The sequence below is a fragment of the Procambarus clarkii genome, chromosome 22 (genome assembly GCF_040958095.1).
Source record: "Procambarus clarkii isolate CNS0578487 chromosome 22, FALCON_Pclarkii_2.0, whole genome shotgun sequence".
Classification (NCBI taxonomy): domain Eukaryota; kingdom Metazoa; phylum Arthropoda; class Malacostraca; order Decapoda; family Cambaridae; genus Procambarus; species Procambarus clarkii.
The window spans coordinates 49,216,532-49,230,342 of NC_091171.1; the positions used below are offsets into that span (position 1 = coordinate 49,216,532).

A 13,811-nucleotide genomic window follows, 5' to 3' on the forward strand; every position below is an offset into this window, starting at 1 on the left:
GGGCAGCCAGGGAGGGAGGGGAGAGGCAGCCAGGGAGGGAGGGGAGGGCAGCCAGGGAGGGGGTGGAGGCAGTTAGGGAGGGAGGGGAGGGCAGCCAGGGATGGAAGGGAGGGCAGCCAGGGAGGGAGGGGTGGGCAGCCAGGGAGGGAGGCGCCAGGGAGGGAGGGGTGGGCAGTCAGGGAGGGAGGGAGGGGTGGGCAGCCAGGGAGGGAGGGAGGGGAGGGAGGGTTGGGTAGGCAGGGAGGGAGGGGTGGGCAGCCAGGGAGGGAGGGGTGGGCAGCCAGGGAGGGAGGGGTGGGCAGCCAGGGAGGGAGGGGTGGGCAGCCAGGGAGGGAGGGGGTGGGCAGCCAGGGAGGGAGGGGAAGGCAGCGATGGTTAGCTGGTATTGACTCACTGTTGGTTGGTGTTGACTCACTGTTGATGTGATTGACTCACTGTTAGCTGATGTTGATTCATTCTTGGCTATCGTTGACTCACTGTTAGGTGGGGTTGATTCATTGTTGATGGTATTGACTCACTGTTAGCTGATGTTGATTCATTCTTGGCTATCGTTGACTCACTGTTAGGTGGGGTTGATTCATTGTTGATGGTATTGACTCACTGTTAGCTGATGTTGACTCATTCTTGGCTATCGTTGACTCACTGTTAGGTGGGGTTGATTCATTGTTGATGGTATTGACTCACTGTTAGCTGATGTTGATTCATTCTTGGCTACCGTTGACTCACTGTTAGGTGGGGTTGATTCATTGTTGATGGTATTGACTCACTGTTAGCTGATGTTGACTCATTCTTGGCTACCGTTGACTCACTGTTGCTTCAGTTCCCATTACATTTTCTCTGTTTCTTCTCACCCTTTTCCAGCTGGCCTTCTACCTTGAGATTTGAGTTAATTAAACTGAGGAATCTCACCTTGTTGCCCGAGACTTGCCTCCAGTGTGTTCCATCAGAGGTGTTGGACGCCTGGGCCCTAGTGTGTTGCATCAGGCAATATGCGCTCTGGTCCCTAGTGTGTTACATCAGAGGTGTAGTGTGCGGCACCTTGGGTGTCGCATCAGGCAATATGGAGGCCGGCCTCGTTGGCGGGTCGGCGGGAGAGAAGGGTCGCCGTCTCCACCACCATTTCCATCTGGGTTTCATCACGCTGTAGGAGCAGAGGCAGATTTTCCGGGTCTGGTCACCCTGTTGCAATCTCTTCCATCTGGCCCACGGCGTGTGTGTGGCAGGTATACTCGTCTCCATCTGGCTGCTGGCAGGTGGTGGCAGGTATACTCGTCTCCATCTGGCTGGTGGTGGCAGGTATACTCGTCTCCATCTGGCTGGTGGTGGCAGGTATACTCGTCTCCATCTGGTTGGTGGTGGCAGGTATACTCGTCTCCATCTGGCTGGTGGTGGCAGGTATACTCGTCTCCATCTGGCTGCTGGCAGGTGGTGAGTGTTGGTCCATGACGTCATTATGGCAAGTGTTGGGTGGTCCATGACGTCATTATGGCAAGTGTTGGGTGGTTCATGACGTCATTATGGCAAGTGTTGATAGTGGTCCATGACGTCATTATGGCAAGTGTTGGGTGGTCCATGACGTCATTATGGCAAGTGTTGGGTGGTCCATGACGTCATTATGGCAAGTGTTGGGTGGTCCATGACGTCATTATGGCAAGTGTTGGTAGTGGTCCATGACGTCATTATGGCAAGTGTTGGTGGTGGTCCATGACGTCATTATGGCAAGTGTTGGTAGTGGTCCATGACGTCATTATGGCAAGTGTTGGTGGTGGTCCATGACGTCATTATGGCAAGTGTTGGTGGTGGTCCATGACGTCATTATGGCAAGTGTTGTGGTGGTCCATTGACGTCATTATGGCAAGTGTTGGTGGTGGTCCATGACGTCATTATGGCAAGTGTTGGGGTGGTCCATGACGTCATTATGGCAAGTGTTGGTGGTGATCCATGACGTCATTATGGCAAGTGTTGTGGTGGTCCATGACGTCATTATGGCAAGTGTTGGGGTGGTGCATGACGTCATTATGGCAAGTGTTGGTGGTGGATCCATGACGTCATTATGGCAAGTGTTGGGGTGGTCCATGACGTCATTATGGCAAGTGTTGGGGTGGTCAATGACGTCATTATGGCAAGTGTTGTGGTGGTCCATGACGTCATTATGGCAAGTGTTGGGGTGGTCCATGACGTCATTATGGCAAGTGTTGGTGGTGGTCCATGACGTCATTATGGCAAGTGTTGGGGTGGTGCATGACGTCATTATGGCAAGTGTTGGTGGTGGTCCATGACGTCATTATGGCAAGTGTTGTGGTGGTCCATGACGTCATTATGGCAGGTCTCTAGCCACAGGGAGCAGGAAGACTGACCCACATACTAACGACCAACAGACTAACCTCCTGTTGATCACGAGAGGTATAAACAAACCTCTTGCTGGATATGCCACCTGATTGGCTGAGCCCTCGCCGATATGCTCAGCTCTGAGTGGCCAGCTTTCACCTGCCGTCGCTTCTGATTGGTTAGCTGCAATTTGAAAATACCTTCTTCAAGAATTCAAGTTTGACGCCAAAATTTCAATTCCTTCAACACACCCTTTCCCCCCTACACCCCCTCCCTCCCCCTACACACCCGTCCCTCCCCCCTACACCCCTCTCCCTCCCCCTACACCCCTCTCTCCCCCCCACACCCCCTCCATCCACCCCTCCCCTCGTCTTCTAAAATTAAACGCAGTATCCCCAAAAATTTCAAGAATGCTCGAGAATTTTAGGAAGATTTCTATGAGAGTGAACAGGAAAAGTTGCGGGAAGGAAGGTGATTAATGACTGAAGCATCAATTACACGTGTCACTTACTTATTACGTGCCATAGGCTCAACAAGGCCACCACATCCGGCCCAGACCAGGCCATTCTCGCCTCTACAGGACCCCGGAGCCGGCTGGGCCCTCCCTCGCTCTCTGCACCTCTGCTACTCTCACCCGGCTTCATATATCACTTTTTATTGGCGGGAAAGATACATTAAAAGTGTATTGATATACTTAGGTGAGTGTGAGAAGGTGAGTGTAGTGAGGGTGTCGGGGAGAGGGGGGAGCTGGGCCCTCACAGTGAGGGAGTGAGGGGGCTGTGAGGGGTGAGGCTCCCGTCCTCACTCCTCACCAACAGGACAAAGCACTTGACTCCGCTTTCATTAAAAGTTTCATGACTTGACTATGATTTCTAGCGGCACCTTACACCCCGCGCCACACCTCCTTACACCCCGCGCCACACCTCCTTACACCCCGCGCCACACCACCTTACACCCCGCGCCACACCTCCTTACACCCCGCGCCACACCACCTTACTACCCCGCGCCACACCACCTTACACCCCGCGCCACACCACCTTACACCCCACGCCACACCACCTTACACCCCGCGCCACACCACCTTACACCCCGCGCCACACCACCTTACACCCCGCGCCACACCTCCTTACACCCCGCGCCACACCTTACACCCCGCGCCACACCACCTTACACCCCGCGCCACACCTTACACCCCGCGCCACACCACCTTACACCCCGCGCCACACCTTACACCCCGCGCCACACCACCTTTCACCCCGCGCCACACCTTACACACCGCGCCACACCACCTTACACACCGCGCCACACCACCTTACACCCCGCGCCACACCACCTTACACACCGCGCCACACCACCTTACACCCCGCGCCACACCACCTTACACACCGCGCCACACCACCTTACACCCCGCGCCACACCACCTTACACACCGCGCCACACCACCTTACACACCGCGCCACACCACCTTACACCCCGCGCCACACCACCTTACACACCGCGCCACACCACCTTACACACCGCGCCACACCACCTTACACCCCGCGCCACACCACCTTACACACCGCGCCACACCACCTTACACCCCGCGCCACACCACCTTACACACCGCGCCACACCACCTTACACCCCGCGCCACACCACCTTACACCCCGCGCCACACCACCTTACACCCCGCGCCACACCACCTTACACACCGCGCCACACCACCTTACACACCGCGCCACACCACCTTACACCCCGCGCCACACCACCTTACACACCGCGCCACACCACCTTACACCCCGCGCCACACCACCTTACACCCCGCGCCACACCACATTACAACCCGCGCCACACCACCTTACACCCCGCGCCACACCTTACACCCCGCGCCACACCTTACACCCCGCGCCACACCTCCTTACACCCCGCGCCACACCTCCTTACACCCCGCGCCACACCTCCTTACACCCCGCGCCACACCTTACACCCCGCGCCACACCTTACACCCCGCGCCACACCTTACACCCCGCGCCACACCTTACACCCCGCGCCACACCTTACACCCCACGCCACACCACCTTACACCCCGCGCCACACCTATACCAACTAACTCGACCAGACAGTCCAAGACTCGACCAGACACTCCAAGACTCGACCAGACAGTCCAAGACTCGACCAGACAGTCCAAGACTCGACCAGACAGTCCAAGACTCGACCAGACACTCCAAGACTCGACCAGACAGTCCAAGACTCGACCAGACAGTCCAAGACTCGACCAGACAGTCCAAGACTCGACCAGACAGACCAGGACTCGACCAGACAGACCAGGACTCGACCAGACAGTCCAAGACTCGACCAGACCCTACCTCCGTAAGACCTCAGCAGTATGGGAGGAAGCTTTTACCAGAGTGTCTACAGTGTTCCAGAATAGTGGGGGGGGGGGTATGAAGATGGAGGGAGGGAGGGAGTGACAGTGAGGGTCCTATATACATCAGCAAGGGGGGTTATATAGACATCAGCAGGGGGTCCTATAGACATCAGCAGGGGTCCTATAGACATCAGCAGGGGTCCTATAGACATCAGCAGGGGTCCTATAGACATCAGCAGGGGGGTTATATAGACATCAGCAGGGGGTCCTATAGACATCAACAGGGGGTCCTATAGACATCAGCAGGGGTCCTATAGACATCAGCAAGGGTCCTATTGACATCAGCAGGGGTCCTATAGACATCAGCAGAGGTCCTATAGACATCAGCAGAGGTCCTATAGACATCAACAGGGGGTCCTATATACACCAGCAGGGGGTCCTATAGACATCAGCAGGGGTCCTATAGACAGCAGCAGGGGTCCTATAGACATCAGCAAGGGTCCTATAGATATCAGCAGGGGGGATCCTATAGACATCACCAGGGGGTCCTATATACATCAGCAGGGGATCCTATATACCTCAGCAGGGGGGTTCTATATAAATCAGCTGAGGGTCCTATAGACATCAGCAGAAGGTCTTATAGACATCACCAGGGGGTCCTATAGACATCAGCAGGAAGTCCTATAGACATCAGCAGGGGGGTTATATAGACATCAGCATGGGGTCCTATAGACATCAGCAGGGGTCCTATAGACATCAGCAGGGGTCCTATAGACATCAGCAGGGGTCCTATAGACATCAGCAGGGGGTCCTATACACATCAGCAAGGGGGGTTATATAGACATCAGCAGGGGGTCCTATAGACATCAGCAGGGATCCTATAGACATCAGCAGGGGTCATATAGACATCAGCAGGGGTCCTATAGACATCAGCAGGGGTCCTATAGACATCAGCATGGGGTCCTATAGACATCAGCAGGGGGTCCTATAGACATCAGCAGGGGGTCCTATAGACATCAGCAGGGGTCCTATAGACATCAGCAGGGGTCCTATAGACATCAGCATGGGGTCCTATAGACATCAGCAGGGGGTCCTATAGACATCAGCAGGGGGTCCTATAGACATCAGCAGGGGTCCTATAGACATCAGCAGGGGTCCTATAGACATCAGCAGGGGTCCTATAGACATCAGCATGGGGTCCTATAGACATCAGCAGGGGGTCCTATAGACATCACCAGGGAGTCCTATAGACTTCAGCAGGGGTTCCTATAGACATCAGCAGGGGGTCCTATAGACATCAGCAGGGGGTCCTATAGACATCAGCAGGGGGGTCCTATAGACATCAGCAGGGGGTCCTATACACATCAGCAGGGGGTCCTATAGACTTCAGCAGGGGGTCCTATAGACATCAGCAGGGGGTCCTATAGACATCAACAGGGGGTCCTATAGACATCAGGAGGGTCCTATAGACATCAGCAAGGTTCCTATTGACATCAGCAGGGGTCCTATAGACATCAGCAGAGGTCCTATAGACATCAGCAGAGGTCCTATAGACATCAACAGGGGGTCCTATATACACCAGCAGGGGGTCCTATAGACATCAGCAGGGGGTCCTATAGACATCAACAGGGGGTTCTATATACATCAGCTGAGGGTCCTATAGACAGTCAGCAGAAGGTCTTAGAGACATCAGCAGGGGGTCCTATAGACATCAGCAGAAGGTCTTATAGACATCAGCAGAGGTCCTATATACATCAGCAGGGGGTCCTATAGACATCAGCAGAAGGTCTTATAGACATCAGCAGGGGGATCCTATAGACTTCAGCAGGGGGTCCTATAGACATCAGCAAGGGGGTCCTAAAGACACCAGCAGAGGTCCTATATACATCAGCAGGGGGTCCTAAAGACACCAGCAGAGGTCCTATATACATCAGCAGGGGATCCTATAGACTTCAGCAGGGGGTCCTATAGACTTCAGCAGGGGGTCCTATAGACATCAGCAGAGGTCCTATATACATCAGCAGAAGGTCTTATAGACTTCAGCAGGGGGTCCTATAGACATCAGCAAGGGGGTCCTATAGACATCAGCAGGGGGTCCTATATACATCAGCTGGGTGTCCTATAGACATCAGCAGAAGGTCTTATAGACTTCAGCAGGGGGTCCTATAGACATCAGCAGGGGGGTCCTATAGACATCAGCAGGGGGGTCCTATATACATCAGCAGAGGGTCCTATATACATCAGCAGGGGGTCCTATATACATCAGCAGGGAGGTCCTATAAACATCAGCAGGGGGGTCCTATATACATCAGCAGAGGGTCCTATATACATCAGCTGGGTGTCCTATAGACATCAGCAGAAGGTCTTATAGATATCAGCAGGGGGGTCCTATATACATCAGCAGGGGGGTCCTATATACATCAGCAGGGGGTCCTATATACATTAGAAGGGGGCCCCTATATATATCAGCAGGGGGTCCTATAGACATCAACAGGGGGTCCTATAGACAGCAGGTGGTCCTACTGACATCAGCAAGAGGTCCTATAGACATCAGCAAGGGGTCCTATAGACATGAGCAGGGGGTCCTATAGACATGAGCAGGGGGTCCTATAGACATGAGTAGGGGGTCCTATAGACATGAGCAGGGGGTCCTATAGACTTCAGCAGGGGGTCCTATAGACATGAGCAGGGGGTCCTATAGACATGAGCAGGGGGGTCCTATAGACATCAGCAGGGGGGTTCTATAGACATCAGCAGGGGGTCCTATAGACATCAGTGGGGGGGGGGTCCTATAGACATCAGTGGGGGGGGGGTCCTATAGACATCAGCAGGGGGTTCCTATAGATATCAGCAGGGGGTCCTATAGACATCAGCAGGGAGTCCTCTAGACATCAGCAGGGGGTCCTATTGACATCAGCAGGGGGTCCTATTGACAAAAGCAGGGGTTCTATTGACATCAGCAGGGGGTCCTATTGACAAAAGCAGGGGTCCTATAGACTTCAGCAGGGGGTCCTATAGACATCAGCAGGGGGGTGCTATAGACATCAGCAGGGGGTCCTATATACATCAGCAGGGAGGTCCTATATACATCAGCAGAGGGGTCCTATATACATCAGCAGGGGGGTCCTATATACATCAGCTGGGTGTCCTATAGACATCAGCAGAAGGTCTTATAGATATCAGCAGGGGGTCCTATAGACATCAGCAGGGGGTCCTATATACATCAGCAGGGGGTCCTATAGACATCAGCAGGGGGGTCCGATAGACATCAGCAGGGGGGTCCTATATACATCAGCAGAGGGTCCTATATACATCAGCAGGGGGTCCTATAGACTTCAGCAGGGGGTCCTATAGACATCAGCAGGGGGGTGCTATAGACATCAGCAGGGGGTCCTATAGACATCAGCAGAGGATCCTATAGACATCAGCATGGGGTCCTATTGACATCAGCAGGGGGTCCTATAGACATCAGCAGGGGGTCCTATAGACATCAGCAGGGGGTCCTATAGGCATCAGCAGGGGGTCCTATAGACATCAGCATGGGGTCCTATTGACATCAGCAGGGGGTCCTATAGACATCAGCAGGGGGTCCTTTAGACATCAGCATGGGGTCCTATTGACATCAGCAGGGAGTCCTCTAGACATCAGCAGGGGGTCCTATAGGCATCAGCAGGGGGTCCTATAAACATCAGCAGGGGTCCTATAGTCATCAGCATGGGGTCCTATAGACATCAGCAGGGGGTCCTATAGGCATCAGCAGGGGGTCCTATAAACATCAGCAGGGGTCCTATAGGCATCAGCAGGGGGTCCTATAAACATCAGCAGGGGTCCTATAGTCATCAGCAGGGGGTCCTATAGACATCAGCAGGGGGTCCTATAGGCATCAGCAGGGGGTCCTATAGACATCAGCAAGGGGTCCTATAGACGTCAGCAGGGGATCCTATAGGCATCAGCAGGGGGTCCTATAGGCATCAGCAGGGGGTCCTATTGACATCAGCAAGGGGTCCTATAGACACCAGTAGCAGGAGGATCCTACAGGCAACAGCAGCAGGAAGGCTCCTACAGGCAACAGCAGCAGGAAGGGTCCTACTGGCAACAGCAGCGGAAGGGTCCTACAGGCAACAGCAGCAGGAAGGGTCCTACAGGCAACAACAGCAGGAAGAGTCCTACAGGCAACAGCAGCAGAAAGGGTCCTACAGGCAACAGCAGCGGAAGGGTCCTACAGGCAACAGCAGCAGGAGGATCCTACAGGCAACAGCAGCAGGATAATCCTACGGGCAACAGCAGCAAGAGGATCTTACAGGCAACAGCCGCGGAAGGTGTCCTACAGGCAACAGCAGCGGAAGAGCCATACAGGCAACAGCAGCAAGAGGATCTTACAGGCAACAGCCGCGGATGGTGTCCTACAGGCAACAGCAGCGGAAGAGTCATACAGGCAACAGCAGCAAGAGGATCCTACGGGCAACAGCAGTATCAGGAGGATCCTACAGGCAACAGCAGCGGAAGGGTCCTACAGGCAACAGCAGCGGAAGGGTCCTACAGGAAACAGCAGTGGAAGGGTCCTACAGGCAACAGCAGCAGGAGGATCCTACGGGCAACAGCAGCAGGAGGTGTCCTACAGGCATCAGCCGCAGGAGGGTTTTTGCAGGCAACAGCAGCAGGAGGAGTCATTCTGGCAACAGCAGCAGGAGGAGTCATTCTGGCAACAGCAGCAGGAGGGGTTCTACAGGCAAGAGCCGCAGGAGGGGTTTTGCAGGCAACAGCAGCAGGAGGGTTTTTGCAGGCAACAGCAGCAGGAGGGGTCCTACAGGCAACAGCCGCAGGAGGGTTTTTGCAGGCAACAGCAGCAGGAGGGGTCCTACAGGCAACAGCCGCAGGAGGGTTTTTGCAGGTAACAGCAGCAGGAAGGGTCCTACAGGCAACAGCAGCAGGAGGGGTCCTACAGGCAACAGCAGCAGGAGGGGTCCTACAAGCAACAGCAGGAGGAGGAGGGCTCCTACAGGCAACAACAGCAGCAGCAGGAGGGATCCTACAGGCAACAGCAGCAGGAGGGGTCCTACAGGCAACTGCAGCAGCAGGAGGGATCCTACAGGCAGCAGCAGCAGCAGGAGGGGTCCTACAGGCAACAACAGCAGCAGCAGGAGGGATCCTACAGGCAACAGCAGCAGGAGGGATCCTACAGACAACAGCAGCAGCAGCAGGAGGGGTCCTACAGGCAACAACAGCAGCAGCAGGAGGAATCCTACAGGCAACTGCAGCAGCAGGAGGGGTCCTACAGGCAACAACAGCAGCAGGAGGGGTCCTACAGGCAACAACAGCAGCAGCAGGAAGGGTCCTACAGGCAACAACAGCAGCAGGAGGGGTCCTACAGGCAACAACAGCAGCAGCAGGAGGGTCCTACAGGCAACAACAGCAGCAGCAGGAGGGGTCCTACAGGCAACAGCAGCAGCAGGAGGGGTCCTACAGGCAACAACAGCAGCAGCAGGAGGGGTCCTACAGGCAACAACAGCAGCAGCAGGAAGGGTCCTACAGGCAACAACAACAGCAGCAGGAGGGGTCCTACAGGCAACAGCAGCAGCAGGAGGGGTCCTACAGGCAACAACAGCAGCAGCAGGAGGGGTCCTACAGGCAACAGCAGCAGCAGCAGCAGGAAGGGTCCTACAGGCAACAAGAGCAGCAGCAGGAGGGGTCCTATAGGCAACAGCAGCAGCAGCAGGAGGGATCCTACAGGCAACAGCCGCAGCAGGAGGGGTCCTACAGGCAACAACAGCAGCAGCAGGAAGGGTCCTACAGGCAACAACAGCAGCAGCAGGAGGGGTCCTACAGGCAACAACAGCAGGAGGGGTCCTACAGGCAACAACCGCAGCAGGAGGGGTCCTACAGGCAACAACAGCAGCAGCAGGAGGGGTCCTACAGGCAACAACAGCAGGAGGGGTCCTACAGGCAACAACTGCAGCAGCAGGAGGGGTTCTACAGGCAACAACAGCAGCAGCAGGAGGGGTTCTACAGGCAACAACAGCAGCAGCAGGAGGGGTCCTACAGGCAACAGCAGCAGCAGGAGGGGTCCTACAGGCAACAACTGCAGCAGCAGGAGGGGTCCTACAGGCAACAATAGCAGCAGCAGGAGGGGTCCTACAGGCAACAGCAGCAGCAGGAGGGGTCCTACAGGCAACAGCAGCAGCAGGAGGGGTCCTACAGGCAACAGCAGCAGCAGGAGGGGTCCTACAGGCAACAGCAGCAGAAGTCCTGCAGGCAACAGCAGCAGCAGGAGGGGTCCTACAGGCAACAGCAGCAGCTGGACGGTTCTTCAGGCCAAAGCTGAGTGGGAGAGTTTGTTTTTCGGTGACTAAATGAAAAATCTAAATGTAAAACATGCAGTAGCAGCAGGAAGGGGCGCTGCAGGCGGCAGCAGAAGGGGCGCTGCCGGCAGCAGTTGAAGGAGCGCTGCCTGCCGCAGCAGAAGGGGTGATGCAGGGAGCAGCAGAAGGTGCGCTGCAGGCAGCATCAGCATCAGGAGCAAGGGCGGCGAGTGGTGTAGAAGGGCCCGGGGATGCTGAAGAAGGCTGGGCTGGCGGAGGGTGTGGCCTGCCGAGGGAGGAGCAGCAGCCGCCACACTGGTCGCCGGCGGGAGGGAGTGGCCAGGCGGTGAAGGGTTTACCGGAGAGATGTATCGCTTCCCACGTCTTATAGGGCAGCCCTCGGCCCGCTGGAGGAGGGGGCGTGGTCACCTCCGGTGTGGGTGCAGGTGAGACGCAGGGGGGAGGGGAGCCTGGTCCACTGTGAGAAAAATATGGGCGTGCTGGCCGGTGGGGGGGGCGTGGCCAGGGGTCCCAGGGGGAGTGCCGGGTGTAAATTGGAGTGTAGTGGGCGGGGCATGGTGATGAGTGGGGCGGGGCTGTGCCTGACGGGGGCGGGGCGACTGCGCGGGAAGAGTGCGCGAATCCACCCGGCGTGAGCTCTTCAGTGTCCTCCAGGCACCTGGCGTGATAGTACGTACATTTACGCTCTCCCGCTAAATCTTCTCCCATTCAGGATTCCTCCAAACGCCTCCTGCCTCAATAAGGATCAACCCGCCCTCGCAAGATACTCAGCACAGGACACCACCTTGGCGACAGGCGACGCTGGCACCTGCACTAGAGTCCTTCAAAAGTCCTGTTGGCGTCTAGAGGTGTCCTGACGAGAAGCGGGTGTGCATGGCGTAGAGGCCCGACAGGGAGCTGAAGCCGAGTGACCTCCACCTCCGTGGAGTGACCACTACACCGGGGGAAGTTCCACTCCTGAGAGGGAGTGACCAGAAGGAGTGACCTCACTGGAGGGAGTTACCTCTGAGCCTCATAGTGACCTCAAAATAAATTCCACATCTTTCCTGTCCTTCCGTTGTCACAGCTCGGCGAGAGGTCGCTCTCACTATTGTCCTCGGGAGAAGAGATATCAGAAGTGAGAGGTGTAGGGAGGGAGAGGGACGAGAAGGAAGGGAGAGCGGGTGAGAGGCGGCCGGCGTGGTGTAGCGGGGATCTCAACTCTGCGACGGGCGAGGCGCGCTACCTGCCTCAGGTGAGCCAGGTGCCCTAGGCCGCCCACCTCTGGTGCCCCAGGCCGCCCACCTCTGGTGCCCCAGGCCGCCCACCTCTATTGCCCCAGGCCGCCCACCTCTGGTGCCCCAGGCCGCCCACCTCTGGTGCCCCAGGCCGCCCACCTCTGGTGCCCCAGGCCGCCCACTCCAAGGTGCCCCAGGCCGCCCACTCCAAGGTGCCTCAGGCCGCCCACCTCTGGTGCCCCAGGCCGCCCACTCCAAGGTGCCCCATACCAAGCTCACCATCCCTGCACCACTGGGCTGCTCATCATGACAATTCTGGTCTATATACCTGACCGCTCACTATATAAAGGTCTCTCAGTAAGGCATGAAAATATAATTTATTTTGTTATCCTCTTAATGGGTCGTCGTTCTTCTGTTCTTGTGTCATAAGTTCTAGTGAAGACAGTGGCGCCGCCTGCCTCCCCCACGCCGCGGCTCCTCCCTCACACATTACAACAGTCTCCAGCTACAAGAACAATAAGAGAGAAATAAGAGAATAAGAGAGAGAAAAACTATAAACATATTAAAATAACTAAGCTAGCTAGCATTTAAATATATACATATACATATAAATCCTCCCCTCCCTCCCCCCAAAAAAATAAACCAAGGAGGCAAAAAGTATACCATACAAACATATATAAATATATTTCCACAGTTGATATACATAGGAGTATAAGAGGAGGAGGAGAGGCGTGGGTGAGAGTAGTCTCGACAGACAGACAGACACAGACACACACACGCGCCGACAGCACCATCTAGGGGCGCCGACAGCACCATCTAGGGGCGCCGACAGCACCATCTAGGGGCGCCGACAGCACCATCTAGGGGCGCCGACAGCACCATCTAGGGGCGCCGACAGCACCATCTAGGGGCGCCGACACCACGGTTTAAAGGGTTAATGAAAATACCATCAAACACTTAATCCGTGAGAGCCACGAGGCTTCCAAAAAAGAGATTCCATTAATCCAGTGTTTGTGCGGCCGGCCGCGGTAAGCTGATTTCTCCCTCCCCCCCCCTCAAAAAAATCTCTTCTACATTTAGAGTTTGACAATAAATGAAAAAAAATAAAATACAATGATTTGATTTATTTTTCGGATTAAGAAGTGACCTGATAACTGTGCGGACCTGAGGGGGTCAGACCTGCTGACCTGATCTTCAGAGATACTTGACCTGATCTTCTGATCTTCAGAGATACTTGACCTGATCTTCAGAGATACTCCACGACTGTCCTCTGTCTCGGTCCTCTACTGTGACCTCTGCTCACTGCTACTTCCAGAACCAACAAGGTAAGTCTTGGTATGAGCAGTGTCTGGGGCCCTGGTGACAGTGCCGACGGTGACAGTACAGTGAGTGTAGTCAGTCTGGCGGTGACAGGCGCATCAGTTCGTCTCCAGCTTATCACTCAACAATCTACCTATCAGTGATAACCCTTGATATTCCATTACCCCCCCCATCTACTAGCGTCGATAAGCCTATACACCGTCCACTAACGTCATTAAGCCTCCCATTCCACTAGCGTTAATAAACCTTCCCCCTTCCATTACTGTCACTACGCCT

At 55.5% G+C, this 13,811-nt stretch overlaps 1 long non-coding RNA gene across 1 annotated transcript; it reads left to right on the plus strand.

Moving 5' to 3' along the window:
- The first annotated feature begins 11,657 nt into the window (after window positions 1–11,657).
- On the plus strand, window positions 11,658–13,510 carry LOC138367593 (uncharacterized). The gene is made up of 2 exons (XR_011229380.1): window positions 11,658–12,427; window positions 12,475–13,510. It is a non-coding gene; the product is annotated as an uncharacterized lncRNA (long non-coding RNA).
- Window positions 13,511–13,811: the final 301 nt, after the last annotated feature.